The 27,806-nt window shown below is 39.6% G+C and overlaps 2 long non-coding RNA genes across 2 annotated transcripts; one reads left to right on the top strand and one right to left on the bottom strand.

The window, feature by feature from the left end:
* Window positions 1-5,504: 5,504 nt before the first annotated feature.
* On the bottom strand, window positions 5,505-27,478 carry LOC123478423 (uncharacterized). Its single transcript, XR_006653625.2, has 4 exons — window positions 26,973-27,478; window positions 19,216-19,318; window positions 6,335-6,506; window positions 5,505-6,073 (listed from the first exon to the last, which is right to left on the bottom strand). It is a non-coding gene; the product is annotated as an uncharacterized lncRNA (long non-coding RNA).
* On the top strand, window positions 8,008-27,155 carry LOC128779584 (uncharacterized). Its single transcript, XR_008425627.1, has 3 exons — window positions 8,008-8,159; window positions 16,913-16,982; window positions 27,023-27,155. It is a non-coding gene; the product is annotated as an uncharacterized lncRNA (long non-coding RNA).
* Window positions 27,479-27,806: the final 328 nt, after the last annotated feature.

Below are 27,806 nucleotides of genomic sequence, written 5' to 3'. Positions count from 1 at the left end.
CCCCGTGTCTTCACATACATGGTCTTCCCTGTGTTTGTGCCCTAATTTCCTTTCTTATAAGGACAGTCATATTGTATTACGGGCCACCCTATGGACCTTATTTAATCAACTCTTTAAAGAGTTGATTAACCTATTTCCAAATACAGTCACATTCTGAAGTACTGGGGGTTAGGACCTTAACATATGCATTTTAGGAGGGTACAGTTCAGCCCACAACCTGGAGCTACTGGAGCTCTCCTACACTGGGAGTAAACTGAGAGAACTGCTTTGGCAGCATCTGTGACGGCTGAAGAGACACACATGCTGTGACTTATGGAGGATTCCATTTCTAGGGGTATATGTAACAGAAATGCAGACATGTGCACGTCAAAAGACATGGGAAGAATGTTCATGGAGGTATTTATAATTGCCCCAAACTAGAAATGACCCAAATATCCACAATGGATAAATGAATAGATAAATTCTGGTATATTCATCCAATATCATTCTTTAAAATAATAGAAACGAACTATCTATCGCTACTCCCAACATAGGTGAATCTCATGAACATTATGGTGAGTGAAAGGAGCCAGATATGAAAGAGTGCATTCTATAGAATTGCATTTACACCAAGTTCGAAAATAGGCAAAACTACTCCGTGGTTTTCAAGGAGGAAGTAAAATAGTGACTGAGGGTCGGGAACCACGAGGGGGCTTCTGTGCCTTGATCTGGAGGCTCGCCTTGCGCAATTTCATTGAGTTGTACTTAGAATTTATGCAATTTTTTGCAGTATATCAGTCCATTAAAAAAATAAAGCACCTAAACCCAGCCTGATATTACTCTGCAACTGATGTCAGGACAATTGCAATGTCCAAGCTCTCAGTCCATGCCAGGTGGGAGGCCCTGAGGTCAAATCGGGGTTAATACCTCCAAGTTGCTGACAGCATTTGTCATTCATCTTCTCAGCAACAGTTTGGAAAATTTCTCCCAAAAGACTATACTTTGCATGGTTAAAGGAACATTAAATTGACTATTCTTAGAAAGAGGAGCTTAGATAAGGGACTACTTTTTATTATGGAATTGAAAAAAGAGAAGCAGGACAGAAAATAACTTGTGTAAACAAGACAAGAAAAGAGCCCAACAAACTTACCCAGACAGTATCTTGATCCCAGAGAAATCTAAAACTCATTTCAAGTACAGATCCCTCTTGAGGACGGAGTTTCCTTGTTTCCCACTCATTAGTTAGCTGAATCTGGGCATTAGGTGTCCCAAAGCCAGCTGAGTTTGTAGTTACCATTCCCAAACCCCTCTTTGCCCGGCTACCATGGAGACAGGTAATCAAAGAGCAGGTTCCCCTCCTCTTCCTTATCCTAAGGGGCACAGCTGAGCACTCCGACCCACAGCTTTGGATCTCTTTAGTTTGATGTCACAGGGAAAAAAGTTACCCTTGGAACTCTTAACATTTGGCATCTGTGCACCTCATGTGATTGTGGGGGAATTCTGTATCAAAACCAGGATTTTTTCCACGGCAATCTCAGTTTTATGAATACCCCAGTAATTGCAGGTGAGGATTTCCGCCCACGCCGGTGCCTTTTTGGCCCAGAGCCATGGCTCTTTGGCTCTTTCAGGCTAATGAGAGCAAAATCCTGGCAGGTCTCAAGGGAGCGTCTAGAAATAGGTGTGGTGGTTACTAAACCCGTGTACAAGAGAACACACTCTATTCCCAGGTGTATCCCACTTGCTCTTGTTTGGACATGTTTTGAATCGATAGGTCCCTTTTAAAAAATAATTCAGCAAATATGTAATTTGGATGGGTTTTACTTAAATTTCAAATTAAAAAAAAAGTCTTCCTGCAGGAACACATTTCCTGTAGAGAAAGAAACTTACCTTTTTCCTTAGTATGTCTGGCCGCCTGTCTGAGCACATATCCTATATATAATCCTTGAAAACAAGGGCGGGGAGGAGGGGAGGTGACCATTCCCAAAAGAATGACTGTGATTATGCCTACAATAACATGTCCTAAGAGAAAAAATGAACCTGGCAGTTTTCAGAGTAATGAGACACCTGTAGAAAGCCATTCCAGATTATTCTGTTCTCATGACACATTTTGGGGCTTTGATTTTCTTGATTGGACTCTACAAGTCTTTGCTCCCATGTGGCCTTCTCACTGAGGCCCCCGCTGGGCATCCTATTTCAATGTACTCAGGCCCACACCCAGTCCTCCTTAGGCTCCTCTGCTTTCCCTTAGCACCTTTTAACATAGTGTTCACTGTATTTCTGTTTTTTGTCTCTTGGTGGTGGTCTGTTGCCCCCTGCTAAAAGGTGACCCCAGGAAGGTGGGGCTCTCCCTCTGGTTTCTTTCCTGGTGCATCATAAATACCCAGGACTGTGCCTTGCACATAGTGGGCACTCAATAAAGACTTGCTGACATTTGAAAATTCACTTCCATAATTAACCAAGTGCCAAGCTTTTTAATCTTTGTGCCCCAAACTAAACTAAAAACTTTGATTAAAAAGTCTTTGCTGTTAGCCAAAAAGGATATTATAACATATTTTCCAGACACAGGGTCAGGTTGCACTATTCCTTTTCATAATACTATTTAAAACAAATTATTAATAACTGTTAATGTCTGAATAACAAGGTTCAAAAATTTGGACATTTTATCTTATTTTATTTTATGTTTTTTAAAAATTGTAGTTATTTATTTTTAAAGAGAGGGGAAGGGAGGGAGAAAGAGAGGGAGATAAACATCTATCCGGCTGCTTCCTGCATGTGCCCCAGCTGGGGACCAGGCCCACACCTAGGCCTGTGCCCTGACTGGGAATCGAACTGGTGACCTTCTGCTTTGTGGGACAATACTCAACCAACTGAGCCATGCCAGGCAGAGCACACAAAATCTGGAAATTTAAAAAATTATGTATGTAATACATATATACTCTATGATATAAAGCAAATTTGGAGCTAATCGAAGATTCTTTAACAACAAACTTAAAAGACACAAAACATTTGTCTTTAATCGTAGCATGAAGCGTCTGAGGAACACCATATGAAAAAGTTCATGTCCAATTATAATTGTTAAAACTGTGTTGTGGATGCCTGTTAGGCACCAGGTACTTTCCTGCATTGCCTCTAATCTTTCCAACAGCCCTTTAAGGTAGGCATTATTGCCCACATCCATAGATGAGGAAACTGAGGCCCAGGAAGAAGAAATAACTGGCCCAAGGTCATACAGATCGCAGATGACAACAAGGGTTGCTGAGTTCCAGGGTTTGTCCCCAGACACTGTGCTCATTCTCCGGAAAATAGTGCAATGCAATTTGATGTGATATTCACATATGTCATTGGTTTCATATTCTTAGTCAACACATATGTTTTGAGTAATTGTTATGTTCATAGCACTGTGCCGGCTTCCTTGGAGATCACTGCAAGAAGCTTGCCATCTCTCTGGGAGGTACTCATGAACCGTGGGGGCAGACTATGTGATGGGACAAGTCAGTGGGATCCAGTAACACTGTGGGAGTTCTGAAGAGGGAGAAACCCCCACGGGCCAGGCTCCTGGAGCCTGATCACAAGTGCCCCTTTGCTTTCTTGTCCAGAAAGGGGCCCCCTGATTGGGTTTGGCTGCCCAGCTTCTATCTCCCCCGCAGTGGCCCCTCAATCCTCATGAAAATTGACTTTCCCCCACTGTATGGCCTCAGTACAGAGGTAACCCCACGTCGTTGCCTCCCACTCACCCTCCCTCACCCTCTGTGGACGCTTAAGGAGGCAAACCTTTCTCTCGGTTGCTCATAGGATGGGAGCAGGTATGGGACCCACACTCAGCCAATCACAGACCGACTGTCAGGACCTTGGATCTTGAGTGAATGACAGAAAGATGGTGGACCCTCTGCAGACAGCAATGACCATGGTGAGCAGAGGTTAAACTGAAACAGCCACATCTTGATTGGGTTGCTCCTGGGATGAGGCAATGGCCTGGGTTCCAATGAGTCTGGGAGAGCTTTCCAGAAACCCCTATGTGGTTGACACAATCCTAAATTTATTATCTTGTCTTTACTGGAAAAGTATCTCTTCTCCTTTCCTCTTTACCCTGAATTTAACATTGACGGATCTAGTTCATGAAAAATCATTCTAGGGATGATCATCACTGAGTCAGAATGTGAAGTCCACTGTTGGGAAGTTGTTGTTTGCCTACTCTGATGCTCTCTCCGCAGGCTGAAGAGTGTCTGCTTCTTAATAAAGCTGAAAAGTTCAGTGTTTTCTTCAATCCTCTGAAGTTACTTGAAGCTTGATAACCATTCAAGAAGCCAGCAGGTGTCTCTGGGCTGAGCAGGGGTCTGCCTGGGGTGTCAGGATGTGATGCCAGGGCTCTGGGTATCCTGCTGGTTTTGTTTTGTAGGATGATGCAGGGAGAGGCTTCCCTATATTTTGGCTCGGAGCAAAAGATCTTATCTGTGAAATCACAGCACTGTGCCTGGTCCTGAAACCATGACAGAATTAAGCCTGGGATGACCCATTTACTGGGGGAGTGCTCTGCAGCTTCACGTCGTTTGCTACCTCCCACAGGGTGCTGTGTTAATTCAGAGTCTATTTTCAGAGCACATCTACCCCTTTAAATTCTCTGAGTCCATAGTTAGTATGCAACTCTAACTTGGATTCATCAAAGCCAATCATTTCCATTCCTTTTTTCCAACTCAGAGTTTTTTAGTTTAAGTTGTCATGGGAAAATAACTCAATAAATCCCTTTAAGCATGGGGAATGAGGGCAATTAATGACATTTTAAGAATTATTGAAACATCTTAAAGTTTGTGATTTGTGTTCTAAAGGACATAAGTAATCCCTTTTTCTTTTTCTTATTTTTTTTTCTTTCTGGAATGGTTTCAGTTAATCTCAAGGACAGACGTTGGGCACACAGACTGTTCAAGTCTAATTAATTATCTGGTTTTGCCCACAACTGTCACACCTTCAAAACACTGAGACTGTAGCTAATCATTTGAAATTCTCCCACACTGAAATAATTGCACACACCCTTTTGGGCTAGACAGATATATGTACGAGGTGAATTACAAGAAGGGAAGTCGCACACCCAGAGGGAAATCCAGTTTTGTTTGTTTGGTGGTGACTCATCAATGTAGCCATGCACTAAATATTCAATATCTGATGTACAACATTTAAAATCCTGAGGTAGTACCTTGAAGCCAAAATACATGAGTTGGTTTAACCAACCACATTAGTATTTTCATACTGTCAATTAGATTAGAAATCCAAGAGCTGGGAAAAGCAATGGTGGAAAGATCCCAGGGATGGTGTGGCTCACAAGTCCTTGGGTGAGCAAACCTGTTGAGGCTGGGGCAGGGGTTTGTTTCAGGTTATGATCAACAGGATGCCAAAGGCCAGTCAGCTTCGGCCACCAGAGAGATCTACCCATGCCAAGTGGCATTCCCCTGAATTGTTTACTGTATTAGAATGTGCATCCAAAAATGAGCACAGTTATGACTCATACTTATGTTTAATTTAAAAAAAACACTTTATTTTTCCATGCATTGACAAACTTCAAAAAATAAGATAAGAGAACAATACTTTACTTTGAAGCCTCTCTTGGAAAAGGTACTTAGGTGACCTGTAGCAAGGCAGAAAAGATAAAATATGGCAGCCTCACGTCAATCATTGTTGAGAGCCAAACCCTCTCCATTTACCTCATACAACGACATATTACACCAGGTTTTTAAAAATGCCGAAGGCCTTATCAGAGTCACAGTTGAGTAGTGGTATGTAGGTCTGGAGTACAAATACAAAAAGAAGTGTTAGAACAGGCCGTGACATGCTACATGCCCATCAGATGCATCTTTTCTTTGGCACAGAAGTTTGTAATTCACTGCTTCAAGGAAAAAAACTGCTTGTCACTCCAAACCCTGGACACCGATACTGGCAGCCAACTCAGTGGTAATCTTCGTGTGTGTCTCAGATGGTTTCTGAAAGGCAAGAGAACCTTCCCTGTGAGAGGCTTGGGTACCGTCGCCAATGGTGCACCTTCCAGCCCTGTTTTCTATAGGTTTTGGCTGTAATCAAGAGAAACTGGCTGCTTTGGAGGCTGCCCCTGTGTGAGGTAAGAGAGAAGGGAGCAACTGAAGTAAAGCCTTACTTTACACAAAAGCTGGGCAGCGTAGACCAGAAGAGTGACTTTCACTTGATTACCATTGATCATTCAAGGAAAATCAAGTGTTTGGATTTGAATGTTTGAGACCAATTGCAGTAGTGTCAACTTGTGACTGTCTAGGGCCAATCTTCTATTTTCCAGTGCACAGTGGGCCAGGCAAACTGAGTTGACAGTGTGCACCCCCTACTCAGAGGACCTCACCTGCACCAAGCCCTTCTGATGATGGGCCAGGATGGCAGCTAACTCCACCTCTGAGTTGTTCCACACCTGCCTCCAGACTTTTGCCTTCACCTTTTCAGTGATCAGTAAAAACAATACACACTAAGGAGCCAATTGCTGATGAAAGGTTAATTTGTAGGAGGTGCTCATTATCCTAGAATAAAAAGCAAAAAAAAAAAAAAAGAAAGAAAGAAAGAAAGAAAGGAAGAAAGAAAAAGGGAAATTGAAGTGAATATTTTTAAAACAGGAACCAAAATTTCATAGTATAGTGAAATAAAATATGAATGATCTGTGTCCTAAAAATTAAACAAGCATTATAAAAAGTCAATTTTATACTTCAGAAACTTGGGTTAAAATTGCAATTATGCAAAATTCTTAAAATTAACTGAGAATTGAGTTATATGTTGGTGAAGGAGGTGTATGGTGATATTCTACAGATTTCCCTCTAGACTGTCACTGCGTGAGGACAAAGAGGGCCACTCTATTAATTTTCCCAAGAGTCTTCCCTTGCTATTTAACTCTTTCATATCAGCATCCTTTATTCATTGATTTCCCTTCCCCGGTTACTAGCCTGTTTGAAACTTGCCCTATCCACCTCTGCCAATGGCTTTGCTTGTGACACTAGCAATCGATATGACTTTCACAGGCTGTGTGAAATGTGGCCTTTTGTGCCAGTTCACTTCATGGTAGATCTATTGTATATGTATGTCACTCCATTGCCAAGAAAAGACTGACCCCTCAAGGTGGTCACATGAAAAGCAAGATGATTCTCCTATTGTGTCAGAAGTGTAAGTGAAGGTTAGTTTTAACCATGGCCAATTCCTTAACCATGGCCATTCATATTTTCATGTTCTGATTACCTTGTATTCCTGAGAACCTTCATAAATGTCAGTCTTCAGATTAAAAAAAAATCCTTTTACTCCCAAGAATTGTTGGGAACCCCCCTGCCTGGTTTCAGAAGCTGTAACCCCCCATGGCTAAGGCTGAGTGAGAGACCTTGGGACCCTAAGCCACTAAGGAGACAAAGCTTAATTCCCTGGCAGGAGCACCACCTCTGTGCACTTTACTTCACCCTGCCTGGCCCCCAGTGCATGACCAGTTAGCCAATGATGGGTAAGATTCCTCAAGGGAGGGACGACCTAAGACAGGCACAGTCACAAGGGGGCCCTCAGGGAGGGGGGCTATGGAGAAAGGAGATGATGGACCCTCGTCCCTTGGCTTTGACATGGCCAGAGTCCTCATTCTGTCTGCAAGAAGTCTCCTAATCTCTTGGCTGCCTCACTTCCCCTGCTCAACCTAAGCTCGAAACAATGCTGGAGGTGGGTGTGACCCTGTGCTGGCAAGGGCAGGTCCCCCCCCCCCCCAATCAGGCCTGAGAAAGAATGTATAAAATCCTGTGAAACCTGCTTTGCTAATTCCCTCAATTTAAATGATAAGGGTCCAAGCATGAAATGAGTTTGTTTCCCCAAAGTTTTATGGTCCTTTAGCTATCTGACCCTGACTCAAAATAAGCCCTCAGAGTTCTTTGAATGTTATCTATTTGATTATTACTGCCTGACAATGATTGATGAGCTTTCCATATATGCCCTGTATTCCTATGCAAATTAAGTCAATAAAAGCCTGTCAGGGCAAGGGTCGGGGTGCTTTCCTCTTGAGATAGTGGCTGAGGTGCTCCAAGGCATTCTCCTCTTAAGAGAGTAGCTGTGCCATCTCTTTTCCTCCACAGGACTCCGTAGTCCATGTGAATTTGTCTCATCTCACCCACAATGCCACAGACACTGCTTGCTGGTGACTGCATCAAAGAATGGTATGTTTGCCCATTTACTCCTTCCAATTATACAACCTTTAAAACTATAATTTTTTGAGTAACTAAAACTTTGACTATAGCCTCAAAATTTTATATACACTGTTCTCACAATAATTTTTCTAAACATAACTGAAACTGCCATTTTTATTATATCCAAAATTTATTATACCCAAGATACTTTTTATTGCAGTAATATTGGTTAGTAACATTATATAAGTTTCAGATGTGCAACATTATAATTTGATATCTGTATACACTAGAGTGTGCTTACCATCAAAGGTCTAATTTCCATTCCTCACCATAAATTTGACTCCCTTTACCCACTTTGCCCTTCCCCCACCTCCCTTCTCATCTAGTGACCACAAATTCATTGTCTGTATCCATGAGTTTGTTTTTGTTTTGTTTGTTTGTTTTTGCTTTATATTCCACATGAGTGAAATCATACAGTTTTTGTCATTTTCTGTATGATTTCACTTGGCATAATACCATCAAGATTCATTCATGTTGCCTCAGGTGGCAACGTTTCATTCTTTTCATGGCTGAGTAGTATTTCACTGTGTTGTGTTTGTGTATCTACCTCTATCTGTTCATCTATCTATCTATATCACATCTCCTATTTCCATTCATTCATTGAAGGACACTTAGATTGTTTCTGTATTTTGGCTATTGTAAATAATGTTGCAATGAACATAGGGGTACATATACCTTTTTGAATTAGAGTTTTTATATTATTTGGACAAATACCCAGAAGAGGAATTGCTGGATCATATGATATTTCTATTCTTAATTCAAAAGGATTTTTTTAAACTGTTTTTCTTTTGATTTATAAATTATTTGATTATTTAATTGATCCTTTTTTAACATCTAGTTTTATGTGGACAATAGAAGTTCTACTTTTGGAAATTTATTCACATTTCTTTTATTGTCCAATGTAATTATTTGTGTTTGAATATTCCATGGATATTTGAAAAGAAAATATATCAATACAGTATTGATATATTTTATCTATTAAATCACAGTTATATGTTGCTATTCAGATCTTCCATGTCTTTTTAATATGAAATCTTTGTTAAGATATCAAAGGACTTCTGGCCAAGATGCAGGCATAGGTAGATACACTTTGCTTCCTTGCACAACCAAAACAAGGACAATGACAAATTTAAAAACAAAAAACAACCAGAACTGACAGAAAATCCAACCATATGGAAGTCTGACAACCAAGTAGTTAAAGAAGAAACATTCATACAGACCAGTAAAAGGGGTGGAGACAGGCAGCTGGGGTGGAGAGGACTGGCAGCAAGGTGGTGGCTGGCTGACTGGGCAAGGAAGTGGCTGGTGGAGTGGGTGGTCCCATATTTGCCTGCAGATAACTGAGAGGAGCAACAGGGGAGAGAGACAGACCATGCAACCCAGGGTTCCAGTGCAGGGAAATAAAGCCTCAAAACCACTGGCTGAAAAATCCTGTGGGGGTTGAGGCAGCAGGAGAAACTCCTAGCCTCACAGGAGAGTTCATTGGAGAGACCCGTAGGGTCCTAGAACATACACAAAACCACCCACCCAAGAATCAGCATCAGAAGGGCCTGATTTGCTTGTGGGTGATGGGGGAAGTGACTGAAAGCCAGCCCAGAGATGAGCAAGTGGCACTGCTCCCTCTTGGACCCCTCCCCCACAGACAACACCACAACACAGCAATGCAGGTTGCCTCATCTGGCGAATACCTAAGGCTCTGCCCCTTACAATGTAACAGCTGTGCCAAGACAAAGAAATATGGCCCAAATGAAAGAACAGATCTAAGCTCCAGAAAAAATGCAACTAAGTGATGAAGAGATAGCCAGCCTATCAGATGCAGAGTTCAAAACACTGGTAATAAGGATGCTCAACGAGAAATGGTTGAGTATGGTCACAAAATAGAGGAAAAAGTGAAGGCTAATGTGAAAAAAAAGAAAATGTACAGGGAACCAAAAGTGAAGGGGAGGAAACCAGGACTCAAATCAATGATTTGGAGCAAAAGAAAGAATTAAACATTCAACCAGAACAGAATGAAGAACCAAGAATTCAAACAATGAGGAGAGGTTTAGGAGCCTCTGGGACAGCTTTAAACATTCCAACATCTGAATCATAGGGGTGGCAGAAGGAGAAGAGGAAGAGCAAGAAATTGAAAACTTATTTGAATAAATAATGAAGGTCAACTCCCCCGATCTGCCAAAGGAAATAGAATTCCAGGAAGTCCAAAAAGCTCAGAGAGTCCCAAAGAAGTTGGACCCAAGGAAGTGCACACCAAGGCTCATCATCATTAAGTTACCCAAGATTAGAGACAAGGAGAGAATCTTAAAAGCAGCAAGAGAAAAGGAGACAGTTACCTACCAAGGAGTGCCCATAAGGCTATCACCTGATTTCTCAAAAGAAACCTTGCAGGCAGGATGGGGCTGGAAAGGAGTATTTGAAGTCATGAAAGGCGAGGATATACATCCAGGATTACTCTATCCAGCAAAACTATCATTTAGAATGGAAGGGCAGATAAAGTGTTTCCAAGACAAGGTAAAGCTAAAGGAGTTCATCATCACCAAGCCCTTATTATATGAAATGTTAAAGGGACTTATCTAAGAAAAAGATGATCAAAACTATTAACAGTAAAATGACAACAAACTTACAACTATCAATAACTGAACCTAAAAAAATAAAAACAAAGACAAAAATGAACTAAGCAAACAACTAAAATAGGAACAGAATCACAGAAATAGAAATTATGTGGAGCGTTATCAGCAGGGGGTGGTGGGATTGGGGAAAAGTTAAAGGGAATAAGAAGCATAAATGGTAGGTACAAAATAGAGAGAGGGAGGTTAAGAATAGTATGGGAAATGGAGAAGCCAAAGAATTTATATGTACAACCCATGGACATGAACCAAGTTGGGGGAAGGATGGTGCGGGGGCGGTACAAGGAAAAGGGAATAAAGGGGAGAAAAAAATGGGACAACTATAATGTCAAAATCAAGAAAATATATATTTTTAAAAAAGATGTAACTTACATATCATACAATTTACTGATTTAAGGTATACAATTCAATATTTCAATTTTTTTTGTATATTTACATGGTTGTATAACAATTACCATATTCTAATTTTAGCTTAACTTATCAAACTCTACTTCAGATTTATAATAACTTAGTTCCAGTGAAATATAGAAATTTACTCCTAAATAGCTCTATTCCATCCATATTATGTTTCTCTATGTAAACCTAACAATACATTGTTATAACTAATGCATTATGTAGTCTCATGTGTATGAGAAACAGAAAAGAGAGGAAAGCAAGTATATATTTACGTGGTTGTTATATTACCTTCTTATCCTTTCTAGTTTTCTTCATTTATTACTGTAGATTTGAATTATCATCTTGTATCCTTTTTGTATTCCATTTAGCTTTGCTCCAAAATTCCTTCTACATAACGTTATTGTCAAATACACTGTAATTCTATATATTACAATTACATACACACTGTTTTTTAAATAAGTTTGGGGAATACAGAAAAAATATACAACTATGCACTGTCTTTTGCAATTACTACATCATTACCATTACCAGTGGTGTGTATATATTCAAATCACTATCTGGGATCACTTGCTTTCTGCTTGAATATTTCCTGTCAAGCAGGTGTGCTATCAAAAAATTCTCTCAGATTTTATTTGGGAATGTTTTTATTTTTAAAAGCTAATTTTACTGGATATAAGATTCTTATTTGGCAATATTTTACTTTCAATACTTTGACTATACCATCCCAGTGGCTTCTGGCTTCTATTGTTTTCATATGAAAAGTCTGCTGTCAATCTTACTGGGGTGTCCTTGTGTGTGATGAATTTTCTTTCATTGTTTTCATGATTTTATCTTTGTCTCTAACTCACAACAGTTTTGCCTTGATGTGTCTGGGTATGGATCTATTTGTTTATCATACCTGATGTTTGTTGAGCTTCTTGGTTATATAAATTGATGGGTTTTATTTATAGTAACTTTGGAAAATTTCAGCGATTTTTTTCTTCAAATACTTTTAAGGCTCTTCTCTCTCCTCTATTGTTGTTAATTCCACTATTTGTATTTTGGTGCATATAATGGTGTCTCACATTTTTCTGAGGCTCTTCATTTTTCTTTTCTTTTTGTACTCTTTATACTTCTGATTCTATATTGTTCTATCTTCAACTTCACTAAATTTAGTTCTGCCAACTCAAATCTTCTGTTGAGCCTCTCTAGTGAAGTTTTCATTTTGATTATTGTACTTTTCAATTCCAGAATTTCTATGTGTTGCTGTTTAAGTAATTTTATCTCTTTATAGATGCATCTAAAAAACATCAAGTCACATTTACTAACTGATTCTTTGCTTTCCCATATAATTTAAAGGGCCACTTTTTTTTTTTGGTAATATTTAAATTCCTACATATAACTATCTCTACTTTGGAGCTTTCTATTCAGTTACACTAGTCTAGTTGTCTAATCTTGGACCAATATCATACTGTTTTAATAGCAGTAACTTAATAGTATATTTTGATTTCTGGAAGGACAAGTGTCTCTTCATTATTTTTTCTCAGACCCGTATTAACTTCAGGGGTAATCTTTAAGGTATTCTGAGTCTAGATGCAATGGTCTAGGGATGCACAGGCTGAGGCCAGGTAGAGCATCTATAATAGATCAGATTCTAAAGAAATGTCTTTTGTGCTAGGCTCTGTAGAAACAACCACAAAAAACACACTGGACAGAATTATAATCTCCAGCTTCTACTAGGCCCCGTGCTGCTCTGAAGTTTTACTTTCCTAGAGTCATTTCTCTTTTCTAATGATCTGAGTTCCAATTTCACACTTAAATATCTCTGTAAAGCATCATCTCATCATTTACTTTTCAAGGATGAGCTTCCCTTCTATTCTACAGAATAAAAACAAACCATAATATGGAACTTCTTAAGTTTCTGGTGGGAAAGCTACAAACTGACACCTAAATCCATCCTTTCCTCTTTTCCCATTGTTAAAATAGAAAGAGTGTCCTCCCCTCCACCTCCCAAGTTCTGTTAAGTGAGATCTGGTCCCATCCCCTTAGGGAATAGTTCCTTTTTGTCCTATCTGTGTTTGAATGAGCCTATCAATCTCATCTTCACGTGTGTGTGCACACACACACACACACACACACACACCACATACCCTTTTACTTCAGATTTCCCTGAAGATATGTTACTATCTCCACTTGTTCAAAGCCACTTTTAGAAAAAACTGTCTAAACTCATCATTTCTACTCCTCCTACTCATTTCTCAGTGTACTGCAAAGGTTACATGTCACTTCCTTATGGTTAAAGCTTTACTAATATTCTTTTTTTAAGTTTATTTTATTGATTATGCTATTACAGCTTTCCCAATTTCTCCCCCTTTTTCCCCCTTCCACCCTGCACCCCCTCACCCTCCACCATTCCCCCTCCTTAGTTCATGTCCATGGGATGTACATATAAGTTCTTTGAGTTCTCTGTTTCCTATACCATTTTTGAGCTCTCCCCATCTATTTTATACCTACCAATTATGCTTCTTCTTCCCTGTACCTTGCCCCCCCTATTCCTCCCTTCCCCCTTCCCACTGAAATCTCTCCATGTGATGTCCATTTCCCTGATTCTGTTCTTGTTCTACTTGTTTGCTTAGTTCTTGTTTTCTTTTAGGTTCATTTGTTGATAGTTGTGAGTTTGTTGTCATTTTACTGTTCATATTTTTGATCTTCTTTTTCTTAGGTAAGTCCCTCTAACATTTCATATAATGAGAGCTTGGCAATGATGAACTCCTTTAACTTGACCCTATCTGGGAAGCACTTTATATACCCTTCCATTCTAAATGATAGCTTTGCTGAATAGAGTAATCCTGGATGTATACCCTTGCCTTTCATGACTTCAAATACTCCTTTGCCTGCAAGGTTTCTTTTGAGAAATCAGGTGATGGCCTTATGGGCACTCCTTGGTAGGTAATTGTCTCCCTTTCTCTTGCTGCATTTAAGATTCTCTCTTTGTCTTTAATCTTGGGTAACTTAATGATAATGAGCCTTGGTGTGTTCCCCTTTGGGTCCAACTTCTTTGGGACTCTCTGGGCTTCCTGGACTTCTTACAAGTCTATTTCATTTGGCAGATTGGGAAAGTTGACCTTCATTATTTATTCAAATAAGTTTTCAATTTCTTGCTGTTGTTCTCCTTCTTGTACCCCTATAATTTGGATATTGGAATGTTTCAGGTTGTCCCAGGGATTCCTCAGCCTCTCTTCATTATTTTGAATTCTTGTTTCTTCATTCTGTTCTGGTTGAATGTTTATTTCTTCCTTTTGTTCCAAATCGTTCCCTTGAGTCCTGGTTTCCTTCCCGTCACTGTTGGCTCCCTGAATATTTTGCTTTATTTCATTTTGGGTATCATTTTTTTTTCATTTTTCAACCAAGCTCAATCACTTCTGCAAGCATTTTGATTACCAGGGCTTTAAATTCTCCATTATAGGTTGGCTATTGCCTCATCACTTAGCTCTCTTTCTGAAGTTTTGCTCTGTTCTTTCATTTGGGCCATATTTCTTTGTCTCAGTGCAACTGTTAAATTGTAAGGGGGTGGGGCCTTAGGTATTCATCCAGGCAGGGCAACCCATGGGGGAGGGGCCAGAGAGGGTCAATGTGGCTCACCTGCTCAGTTCTAGCCCACTTCCCAATGAACTCATCTGAGACTGAGAGTTTCTCTCATTGTGGCAACCGCCATAGTCCTCAGTCAGCTCTGTCTCAGTTCCTGTTCAGCCAGTCCTGCCTACAGGGTCCGCTGCCTTGCCAGCGTTCTTACTGGTCTGGGTGTTCTGTTTGACTGTTTCTTTAATTCCTTGGTTGTCAGAGTTCCACACAATTTGGTTTTCTGGCACTTCTGGTTGTTTATTGGCTTTAGATAGGTTGTTATCCTCCTTTTGGTTGTGCAAGGAAGCAAAGCATTTCTACCTACACCTCCATCTTGGCCAGAACTCCTTTACTAATATTCTTGCCTCTGGTCTTGTTCTCCTTCAATCTGTATCTCACTGTAGCAGCCAGGGTAATCCTTTTAAGATGCAAATTTGGACATATTTCCTTCATTAAGAAGCTTTCATTATGCCGGGTGGAAGTGGGTGGGTTGTGGTGGAAGACGCTATAGGAGGGATAAATGGTGAAGGGAAAAAATAATATAAAAATAAAAAATTTTTAAAAAGCAGCTTTCTTGACTTTTTACTGATCTCAAGATAATATCCAAACTGCTTGGGAAGATCTCCATCTTCAGTCTCCTCAAGCTCCTCAGCCCTCTCCAACCCTAAACTTGGCTCACATCACGCTACTCACTGTCCCTGACTTCCTCACTATGCTTTCACCTGGTTTTTCATTTTGCAGCTTTGCTCAGCTAACTTATATTTATTTTAGTACTCCAGAAAAACAAAGGGATGTCTTTTTTGACCACCACTCCAAAGCCAAATGAATCATCCTACTTTGTGTTTTTCTTTGGCACTGGTACTTATCCATATTATATGCAGCCAATATTACACTGCTTATTTCTCTCTGTCTCCAACTACAGTGAAAACTCTTGAGAGCAGGAATAGTGTCTTAATCACCTTCTAACCCAATGTTAAGCAAAGGGCCTTGCATATAGCTGATGGTCTATAGATATGGAAATGAAGGAATAAATAGCTCCTCTACTAACTTGAGTGCTCAGAATCATCTGTGACCTTTGTAACTCAAGAAGGCTGTTTGTTTATTTTGTGGTAAAAAAAAAAAGGTGCCATTTTAACAATTTTTAAGTATAAATTCAGTAGTATTAAGTATGTTTATGCTGCTGTTAAGCAGATCTCTGGAACTTTGTCTTGCAGAATTAGAACTTTATACCCATTAAACAACAATTCTTTCCTCCCTACCCCCAGTCTCTGGTAACCACCATCCAATTTCCTATATCTATAAATATGACTACTCTAGATACCCCATATAATGGAATTATACAGTATTATGCAGTCCTTTTGCCTGCTTATTTAACTTAGCATTATATCCTCAAGATTCATACATGTAGCATGTTACAGAATTTCTTCCTTTTATAAGGCTGCACAGTATTCCATTATATGTATATACTACATTTTGTTTATCCATTCACTACTAATGGACATTTGGGTTGCTTCCACCCATTGGTGACTTTTTCATGATTTTCTATGGTATTATAATTCTCATTTTCCACAAGCTTCTGATTCTACAATATTCAAATACAGTATTCCAGATAATATATGCAAATATATGCTTTCTAGAAATATGAGCCTTTATTAAACATAAGCTTTTGTTGCTATTAAAAAGTTATTCACACTTTTTTCTAAAAAAACTCTTGTCATTAAAATGTATGTATTTTGGTATATATTTTACATTGTAAATCCTCATTAAAAAAGAAGCACTATATAAGATTTGGTACATTAATTTATAAAGAAGAATGAATCTAATAAGACTGATAAAGTTCAGTTTTTAAAATTAGAAGTATAATATTCTATATAATACATATTATGTTATCTTCCAAAGCTAGTTATGCATATCTTTTAGAAAGAAAGAAGAAACAAGTAATTGATTTTAGGTTTTGTTCAGCTGATGTAAGAAATGTCCAAATAAGAATTTATCTGAGTCAAACTGATAATGTACCAGGAAACTAGATCTTAAGTGCTCTGGAGGATGACAGTATTATTAAGAAATTATTTTCCTAAAGATTTTATTTTTATTTATTTTCAGAGAGAAGGAAGGGAAAGAGAAAGAGAGAAATATTAATGTGTGAAGAAGCATCCATTGACTGTGGACCCAGGTATGTACCCTGATTAAGTTGAGAAGGGAACATAAGGAAGATTACATGAAGGTGAGAAGTGGGGAAATCTTTATTACAGGATAGTGAATAAGATCAAGTGCTCCCTTGAGGGTGGTTAGCCTCCATGAGGTCTGAAAAAGAAATAGTCTGGCATTTCAAAGGTGTGTTAACCTAGATGCACAAGAACCAGGGACAGTGTTTGTTGAACGAAGATAAACCTTTTATTAAAGTTATACGCCTGGAGCCTAACACTCCACCATGACCTGCCCAGTTAGGAATTTGTGATCAGATCACCCTGTGAGGTTACTTTCAGGCACTGCTTTATTACACTTCCCCTTTTCTTCCACAGTTCAAACAACAGACATCACAGAGAAGAACATTTTTAATCAACACCTGAGACCAGGTGGGGGTGACAGAGTTCTGTGCACCAGTGATCAAATTATAGTACAATCCATACAAATAGGCACTCAGTTCCTCAAGGGAGAAGACAAAAGAAAAAAGGGTGGCAAAAAATCCAATAATAGTCCCAGTCATTATCCTGTTACTTGTGAGGCAATAACCTATGTTGGGCATATCTTTTTCTGTTGATTTTGAGAATTTGGTCACCACTGGTTGAGGCTCATTCAAATAGACATTTTCATGAATTCTCTCTTTCTCTGCTATTGTAAACAACAGTATAATGTACTTCCTTGCATCTTTGCATGAATATAGGATGATCTTAAAATAAATGACTGAAGTAGAATAGGTGGGTCAGAGGATATGCACACTCCTAGGGTTGTTACTGAACAGCAATTTGGGGTCCTGTTCCCAGCCGCCACCCTCTAGGCAAAATTCCAGAGGCAAAGGTTTTGTGATAAAGGAAAGGAGTCTTTATTCAAAAGCTTCACAATTTTGGAATAAGAGCTTTCCACAAGAATTAGTCACTTAGGCCTTCAATTAAGGCTAAACTCTTTAATTCTTAGTTACAGCTTTAATCACTTTAGCCTATCAATTAAGGCTAAACTCTAACACCTGGGTTCTCCTATCATTTCCCCGTTAGTTTTTACTATATTTTTCTGTGTATAATGGGCACTTTTTTTGCCTAAATTTTTGAGGGAAAAATAAGGATGTGCATTATACATGGGTATAATGATAATATACCATGGGTATAATAATGAGTATGTGTATAATAATTCCATGTATAACGCACACAAAAACGTGCACGCACATTATACACAGTAAAATTTCTATAGGTTAGTTTACAAACTAAAACAACATGAGATACAAAAGTTATGCAATTTTGGAAGAATGGCAGGCTTCTACCTCAGAGCTTGTACCCTCAAAGAATAAACGTGCCACCCTCCGCCAGGCCAGCCTGATCCTAGGCTGGGCCTGGAGTTCCTTCCCATCCAAAATACTGTCTGTGGAGAAGGGCAGTCAGCTGCAGCACGATCACCCGGGAAGCAGAGTCTGAGAGCCAGAGAGCCCTTGAGTTGGAGAGCCAGCCCTCTTTTTATTTCTATGGGATCTGGAGGCATTCAACTTCTCAGCCAATCCCATCCTAGACTGTTTATAATTGCCTCTGCAAACTCCTCCTACAGCCCCTCCCTACTTCTCCCCAGTGATCTGATCAGATCTCTCTGTATCAGGGTTTTTATTGCAAATTGCCAATTAACCTTTCAGAAAGGTTTTTACCAAACTACTCTCCCACTGACCATATATGAAACACCAATTTTCTTACTTTCTCACTAACACCATTTATTATTCTTTTTTAATGATTTATAATCATAGACAAAATACAGTATCTCATTGATTTAATTATATTTCTTTAACAATAAGATCTTATTTTTTCATGTCTCAGGACATTAGTATTTCTTTGCAAAATGTTTGTTCATATCTCTTGACATATTACTATTGTGCTCTTCATCTTTTGGTTATTGATTTTTAAGAGTTTCTTGTATGATAAAGATATTCATACTTTGTTATATGCTGCAAATATTTTTCCAGTTTCTTATTTGTTACTAATTTTATTGTGCATTTTTATATCCAAAAGCTTCAAATATTTATGCAATCAACTCTAGCAATTGTTACTTTTGTCTTTTTTGATTTGGAAGTCAAGCTTACGTAACCTCTGTGTGGCAGATTCCTATCCCATAGGGGAGCAACTTGCTAACAACCTCTGTAAGAGCCTTGGGGCAGGAATTGGGTGCTAGTGAGGGAAATTTGTCTGTCTTGTGTGCATGGAGAATCTTACCTCCTGCAGGCCAGGAAGACCAGTGGTATCTGAGTGGTGCAGGGCAGTGAGGGAGGTGTCCCTGTCTCTTCTGCACAATGGCTGCTTCCATTCCCAGCAGAAGCTGATAGGACCATGGAACAAAGATCAAACTTAGGAAATTAATGTTGGCATAACACTGTTAACAAATCTAAAGACCCAAATTGATTTTCTCCGGTTATCCTGATACAGAGAGATCCCATCAGATCACTGGGGAGAAGTAGGGAGGAGCCACAGGAGGAGGTGGCCTGAGGTGATGGTAAACGGTGTAGGACTGGACTGGCAGAGAAGCTGAATGCCTCCAGAGTGTATGGAATTATGGGCAAGAAGATTTGAAATAAAAGAAGGGCTCTCTTTTTCCTCGAGGATGCTTGGATGATTGTGCTGCAGCTGCCTGCATTTCCCAACAGACCATATTTCGGATGGGAAGGAACTCCAGGCACAGCCTAGGATCCGGCTGGCCTGGCAGATGGGTGGCAGGTTTATTTTTTGGGTGTTCTTTTTTTAATCCTTTATTCTTTGGGTGTTCTTGAGGGAACAGGCTCTGAGGCAGAAGCCTGTCATTCTTCCAAAATTGTGTAGCTTTTTTATATTATGTTGTTTAGTTTGTTAACTAATCCTATAGAAATAAAATAACTAAAAACTAACAGGGGGAAAATGCTAGGAGAACGCAGGTGTTAAGACTTTAGTCTTAATTGACAGGTTTAAGTGATTAAAGCTGTGATTTGTAGGCTTAAGAGACTGCTTTTGAATAAAGACCCCTTTCCTTTATGACTAAACCTTTGCCTCTGGAATTTTGCCTAGAAGGCGGTGGCGGGCAGCAGGACTCCATTTGCTGCTCCGTAACAATCCCACTAGTTTCTTTTTTCAGGTCCAGAGCCCGATCTAACAACCTGAGTTGCTTTTAGTTGTCATGTCACTTCAGTCTCCTCTAATCTGGGACAATTTCTGAGCATTTCTTTGTCTTTTATGACCTAATATTTTTGAAGAGTACTGTCCAGTTATTCCATAGACTGTTACTCAATTTGAGTTTACCTGACATTTTCTTGTGATTAGGCTGAGGTTATGCATTTGGCAAGAATGCCACAGAAGTCACTTGCCTTTCTCAGTGCATCCATCATATCGGGGCCATGGTGTTGATGTGTCTGATTCCTGCTGATGTTAACTTTGATCACTTGGTTAAGATGGTACCTTGCAGGTTTCTCCACTGTACTAAAGATATTACTTTTTCCATTGTCACTTGTAAGTATCTTGTGAGGAGATACTCTGAGAATATGTAAATATTCTATTTCTCATTATATTTTCATTGATGATTCATACCTGCAACAAGTATTACTGCAGTGCTGTCTAAAGGTGATTCACTATTTCAATACTACATTTATTAATTGGAATTTGCTGTAACAAAGAGCTGTTCTTTTTCTCTGCTCTTTATTTCTTTGTCAAAGAAATATTTATTTCTTTGAACTCATAGATATTTATTTTATTCTGCATGTTATCATTCATTACTATTATTTATTTTGTTACTCAAATTGTCCCAGATCTAGCCATTGGGAACTTCAAATTAACTTCCTATGTACTTTTGATATGCCCTCCATCATTTTATGAGCATTTCTTTACTTCTTGGCACAGGATGTACGAGATTCTTGTCTTTCCCTGCCCAATGATGGAATCAACCAGTTCTCTAATGAGCCCTAGTTCCTCTCATGGAAGAGAGAGATTTACAAACCATGATATGATCTAGGTGGAATCATTGCTACTGGCATGTCACTGCATGTAGGTCCTCTCAGTGGATAAAGCCACATATATGTATTCTCTCACACACCTATACACACATCCATATTTGTTTATATATCGATCTGTGTGTATACTACAAATCATTAATTCATTCCGATTACCTCTGATTCCAGGCCAACACCACAGGGTTCTTTCTAGTCTTCCTCTTTCCTTATTTGTAACTTCTTTCTCCAACAATGAGAAACTTGCTCCCATTATCTAAATATATTTACCTATTTGCGTAGTCCTAGCATATATGTAAAATAATTCAGAATTACTACATACTCCTTTGAAAAATTTAGTGACTAGTGCATATTATTTGTATATAGTTCTTCTATTTAGTCTTATCCAATGAAAATACTATTTTCTACAGTTACTCAATTAGTTCCTTTCTTTGCTACTGTGTGATTATGTTGTTCATTTGTAGTGCAGTTAGGTTCATTTGTTACTGTTCACTTTGAGTTTCTCCCACATCCCAGTTGGTGTTAACTATTTATTTCTGAGATATGTGAAACCTTACTATGTTTCTCAGAGTCAGAGCTATACAAAAAGATATACTCACAGAAGTGTGCCTATCCCCCTCATCCCTTCTACTCTCTTTCCACTCCCCATTCTTTTTATACCCAATTCCCAACCACCCCTTGTGGGTAACCAGGCTCATTAGTTTCTGATTTATTTTTCTTGTATTTCTTTTGCATGAAGGATTCCTTGTCCAATCTTAATGCTAAATGGACAAGTGCAATGGCCAAGACCTTAAAAGGACATGGTAACAAAGGGTAGAGATTTCTAAAGGATGAAGGTGTGGGTTACCCCATTAGGTTACCTGAGTACTTAGACGTGCTAGCCAATGGTGAGCAGAATCTGGAAAGGGTAGTAGGGGAGGCGGGTGATGAGTATCAGTGTAGCCTCGAGGCCAGCTATAGCAGTAGGAGTTGTAGTCCATCTACTAGCTATCTTCTGGCAAATTTCTCCAGGAAAGGAGACCATCCAAAATCTTAGAGAGGCTATTCCCAGCTGGGATCAGTCCCAAAGTGGTTTCTTTCCACCTGTTCTTCCCTTTTTACCACTATCCTCCCCTCCTGGAGGAGCCCCTGTAGTCCTGCTCCCTCTCCCTGGCTCCATTTCTCTGCATGTCTTGTGTTTGTCTGTTAGAGACACAGTCGTCACAGTGGTCAAGGCAGGAAGTGAGGCTCAAGGCTCTTCTGCTGAGTTCAACTTTGGCTAACATCTGGGCTTACTCTGATTTGTTAATGTTTTAGTGTGTTCTGTTTTAAGTTAATGTTAACCCGGTAATGTACCTCCAATGCTTTTTTCCTAAATAGACTTTATTTTTTAGAACAGGTTTAGGTTTGCAAAATATAGTAAAGATAGTACTGAGATTTCCCATTTACCTGGCACCCACTGTCCCCTATTACTAACATCTTACATTTGTATATTGTATTTGTTAATGAGCCAACATTACTACATTATCAAATAAATTACAAATAAATAAAGCTGATACTTTATTGGCATTTCTTTAGCTTTTATCCAATGTCCTTTTTCTGTTCCGTGATCCCATGCAGGACACCACATTACATTTAGTTGTCACATCTCGTCAGGATTCTTCAGACTATCAGACTTCCTCTGTCTTTCCTCGTTTTTGATGACACTGACAGTTTTGAGGAGTACTGGTCAGGTATTGTGTAGAATGTCCCTCTGTTGGGATTTGGTGTTTTTCTCAAGGCTAGACTCTAGTTATGAGTTTTGAGAGGAAGATCAAAGAGGTTAAGTGCCATTTTCATCTCATTATATCAACATGGTTTATGACTATTGATGTTGACTTCGAACACCTGGCTATAGTAGTGTTTGTCAGGTTTTTCTCCTTTTCATACACTACTCTTCAGAAAGAAACCACTATGTGCAGCCCACACTTAGAGAGTGGGGAGTTACATTCTCCCACCTGAGGGCAGAGTATCTACTGAAATTATTTTGAATTCTTCTGCATGAGAGATTTGTTTCTTCTCTGACATTTATTTACTCAATTATTTATATCAGCATGGACTCACTGATATTTATCTGATACCTTGGGTTATAATCCAATACTACATTATTTATTTTGCCACCCACATTGGGACTCTTCGGGCACTGGGAGCTCTTTCATTTGGCCCCTATGACCCTTTCACATATTATTATAGACTGAATGTTTGTGCCTGCCCCCCCGCCCCAACATTCATATGTTGAAGTGTTAATCCCAAATATTATGATATTTAAAAAATGGTGACCTTGTTAAGGTTAGATGAGTTCATGAGGCCCTCTTATGATGGGATTAGTGCCCTTATAAGAAGACACACCAGAGAGCTTGCTCTCTCTCTCCTGGCATGCACACAAAGAAGAGGCCATGGGAGCACACAGTGAAGTGGTGGCTACCTACAAACCAAGAGAAGCCTGAGAATAAAATCTACTTTGCTTGCACTTGATCTTGGACTTGCCAGCAGCTAGAACTGTGAGAAATTTCTGCTGTCAAAGTCAACCAGTCTATGATATTTTGTTAAGGCAGCCTGAGCTAAGACATAGACCCTCATTGTTTTGCTTTCTGAGCATACTTCCTTATTTTCTGGCACTGCAAAATGCTCCAGGCTCACCTTGTGTATTTTCTGCCTCAATCCTAGAATCAGTAATTTCTCCAAGGAGCCCAGTTCCTTTTATTGGAGAATGGTAGTAAAAACCAAGAACTGGGTCCTAGATAGCCAATTCTTTTTGGATAAACAAATTATTTTGTGCCTCCTATGTGCCAGACACTGTGTTAGCTTTTTTTCATGTCAGTTTACTTAATCCTCATAACAACTCTATGAGGTCAACCCTCTGTACAGGAACAAAGGTTTAGTTAGGTTATATGCTAGCCAACATCACCCGGTTCTGCCTCCATTGCTCATCACATTGCCATGATGGAGACTGGTGTCACATATACCAGAAATAAACAAACCAAAAAACCCAAAACAAAACACACAAACACCACCATCATTTATCGTCTGTTTTGTGCTTCATAGATACTGCAGTAATTTGAATTACAATAATTCTGTAACAGGTAATCACTGCTAATTCAGTGGAGTGAAGATATAAGAATAAGACCCTTCTGGGCTTACAAAAGATACAGATTACCTCTCCTGATCTGCACAGATGCCATGTCCCTCTTATGTGCACAGATGACATGTACCTATCCTTATATGCACAGACTACAGGCATTTAATCTTATGTGCACAGATGCATGCAGCTCTCCTCATGAGTGCAGATGGGCTGCACCTATCTTCATGTGCTCACATGTGTGCACAGGTGTCTTGTACAATACTATTTTTATTCTTAGGTGCACAGATGGTATGGGATCACAAAATCTGATATGTGGAAAACTGTTTTGTAATGGACATTCACAGTAAGTTTAAACTATGTCAGAGCTTTCTCTTTAATGCATAGGACTCATGAAATTTGGGGGTGTCCTAAGACAACCATTTAGCATCATAGCTATTACAATTCTAATGGGGCTTCCAAAGGCAAAACTGGAGGTTTAAGTATTTCCCTCAAGGATGGGAATCGTATCACATGGGAAAAAAGAAATCAGTCAGAAGAGTGATGTGACTCAGGCTCCATCAGAGTGACTACAGTGTGATCTGACATTTAAAATGGATATTGATGGATTTGTTTGCTTAGCACCCCCTTTCCTAGGGACTGCCTCAACCATACCATCCATAGCTGCCATGTTAGTACATCATGACATGCTCCTGGCCTTTCGATCATTCCTGGTATGAACACTTAACCCAGCTGCGCCAATCCCAGAATCTTTGCCTAAGGACTATGTAATAGGAACTAAAAAGAGAATTGGCCTTTCTTTAGTGACCAAAGCTATGAACATTGAGGCTATAGGGGCAATGTGAAGAAGGTCTGTGTGCAGGCAGAAAGAATAATGAAACCAATAGACACACACACACACACACACAGATGAACATGAAGGCACTTGAACATTGAGTTCTTGGTTCTGATATAGCCTGGGTATTTTGTGAAGAGTGCCTTAAAGTCTTTGACCAACTCCTTTCTTATGTTAAGTCTAATCAGGGATGGCTTCCAGTTACTTCCAATCAAAAGTGCCCTAACCAAAGCAGAATGACTAACAATCACTGTCCTTTATGTGTTGCTAATATACCACAATAAATATCTACTAAGATTCAAACCCGACAGATATCTTAATTATCAAAATTTTATAGATATGTTTCATATCTCCTGTGAAAGTGGTTAATTTGGTATATTAATTTTTCTGAAATTTACGCTAAATACTTAAGTATTATTATAGATACTTAAGACATACTGGAGATAGTTAGATTTGCATAATAAACTTCTATTGATCTGGTTTTCAAACAAGAGATTTCCAATTACAAATTTTCCTCCACTCTATGGAAATGATAAGATGTGGCAACTAAGGAAACTATTCTAACACCTTTTGGGATACACTTGTAGTCCATATCAACATCTTCAACATGATGTATATTTCAGTGCCTGAATCATCAAGGCAATATTAAGGACAGCTTGACCTTGTTTGGAAGTGCATTTCAGTTTACTGCAACTCTAGGTTATAATTTGTTTATAATTCACATATGAGCATCATGGTAATAATAGTTAATACTTTTAATCTCCTACCATGTAGTAGGCAAGTACTCTTGTAGGGCCTAACATTAACTCCTTCAGTCCTCACAGGATTATTGGGTTGTTATCCCCATTTACAGGTGACAGAGAGGTCAAGTAATTTATTTTAGGTCACACAACCAGTAAGGAGTAAAGCCATGGACATAACAGGCTGACACTAGAGTCCATATCTTTTAGGTAGCTAAGGTAGTTAATCATAGTAGCTCTCAGGTAACTAGCTTATTCAATTAACAGGACATCCTATTTCTCAAGTCCTTTGGACAGGATTTTATTGTACTGCCTGTTTACAAATTCTTTGGATTTGTAGAACATGAATAATATTGGTATCAGTGAGGCAGAGATCTATGCAGGAAAATTTTATGATGGCTTGGGTCCCTGTGACTTGCAAGAAAGCAACATGGTACACATATCTTTCCTCATCCCAGAAACGGAGCTTCCACCAGGCTTTCATCATTTCCCTATGGTGAGAACAAGTCTTTCAGAAGCTTCCCATCTCTTTTAGAGTAAAATGAGAAGCTGTCTTGGGCCACTGGCCCTGCCTATCTCACCACTCTCCACTGTGACACTGCACTTCAGCCACTCTGGCCTTAATTTTCTCCCATCACAAAGGTCTTCCGATAAGACTTTCCCTCTGACTGGCTTCATCTGTGTCACCTCACCAAATTGTATTAATTTTGTAGGCTTTCCCTAAGCTACAGACCAGGTTTGATTCCTTTCTTAAAATCTCTCACAGAACCTTGTACTTCTTATAGTATGATAACAGAAAAATTGTGTAATTACTGAATGTCTGTCTTGCTGGCTCTAAGTGTAAACTCCATGTGGGCAGGGACTGTGTTTATCTTGTTTGTTGCTAAATCCCCACTGTTTAGCACATAGCTGGCACCAAAAAATAATATTTGTAAACTGAGCAGAAAAATTACCAGCCGAAATGGAAATAAACACTCTTGTCTCCTTGGCATTGACTAGACCTGCTGAGTGAGGAAGAAGGCCTGCCCAGGCAGACACAGAGAGAATGTTGGGCCAGCTCAGCCGAGTGGCTAGCAAACCAAAGGAGAAATAAATACGCATATGCGATCCTTAAATGATTAGGAAATGGTCAGGGTAAAATTATGATTCCGTGAGTAACAAAATATAGTCCAACTTTAACAGCGCTAAAATCTTGATCAAAGAATTTTCAGCTCAATACTGAGGGCCAGAATGAAAGACGCATACTGGTTTTGATGATGTGTCATTCTACCAAGTGTGCTTTTATGGTTATAATTGTTTACCTTTAATTGCAGCCTTTTATTTTTATTTACCTTTATTTTTGCAAATGTTTTATCATCTCTTTCCTGATTCCTCGAAACAGTCTTAAGCGGAGAGGTGTTGTATCACCATGGCTTTGACGATGAAGAAATGTTTCCTCTTTCAAAGACTCTATTTTTTGGACGATAAGAATTGCTAAAGAGGAAGCAATCAAACTTATCGTGAATGGCTGTCCTCTACCCAGCATGCGACTTCCTGGTTTTCAGATGCTTTCAGATCCTCCTGTGACGACTTTGATAAAACTGGGTTGCCATTCATTTTCTTCGGAGATCATGTCTCTTAATCTGTTCACCTGGAAGACATCACACTGAAGTAGCTTCTGGAAAGTCAATTCGTTTCTCCCAACAACGAACCACAATCTGCAGTGTTACCAATGCGATACCAACACTAATCCGGTAGGTTGTTCTGGGAAACTGTCGCTGTGAGGGGGGGAATCCCCGAGGACGTGGTGGAACCGAAACAGAACTTGGTGATTCTATCAATCACCTCAGAACACTGCTTTCCAAAGACAATGCTGCCTTCACAAAGCTACGCTTCTCCAACTTCCACAAGACCCTTTCTCACAGCTGGGACTCACAGCTGGCAGCCACCAGGTGCTAACAACGGAGGGACCGCAAGGAGTGTCCCGGCTGGTCCTCTTCCCCCACCACGCCCGGCAGTCCCGCAGCGCCTTTGCTAACGCCTCCGCCACGTGCCCGCCTCCCCAGCCAGGCCGCCCGCGATTGGCTGGTGGTGCTGCCTATTGCGAGGAGAGGGCGTGTCGCTCGCAGGTCCGCGCTCCCATTGGTCTTGCGGCGGTGGTAGCGCGCGCGGCCAGGGCGGAGGGA

The sequence above is a fragment of the Desmodus rotundus genome, chromosome 12 (assembly GCF_022682495.2).
Source record: "Desmodus rotundus isolate HL8 chromosome 12, HLdesRot8A.1, whole genome shotgun sequence".
NCBI lineage: Eukaryota > Metazoa > Chordata > Mammalia > Chiroptera > Phyllostomidae > Desmodus > Desmodus rotundus.
This window is presented reverse-complemented; position numbering and strand designations above follow the sequence as displayed.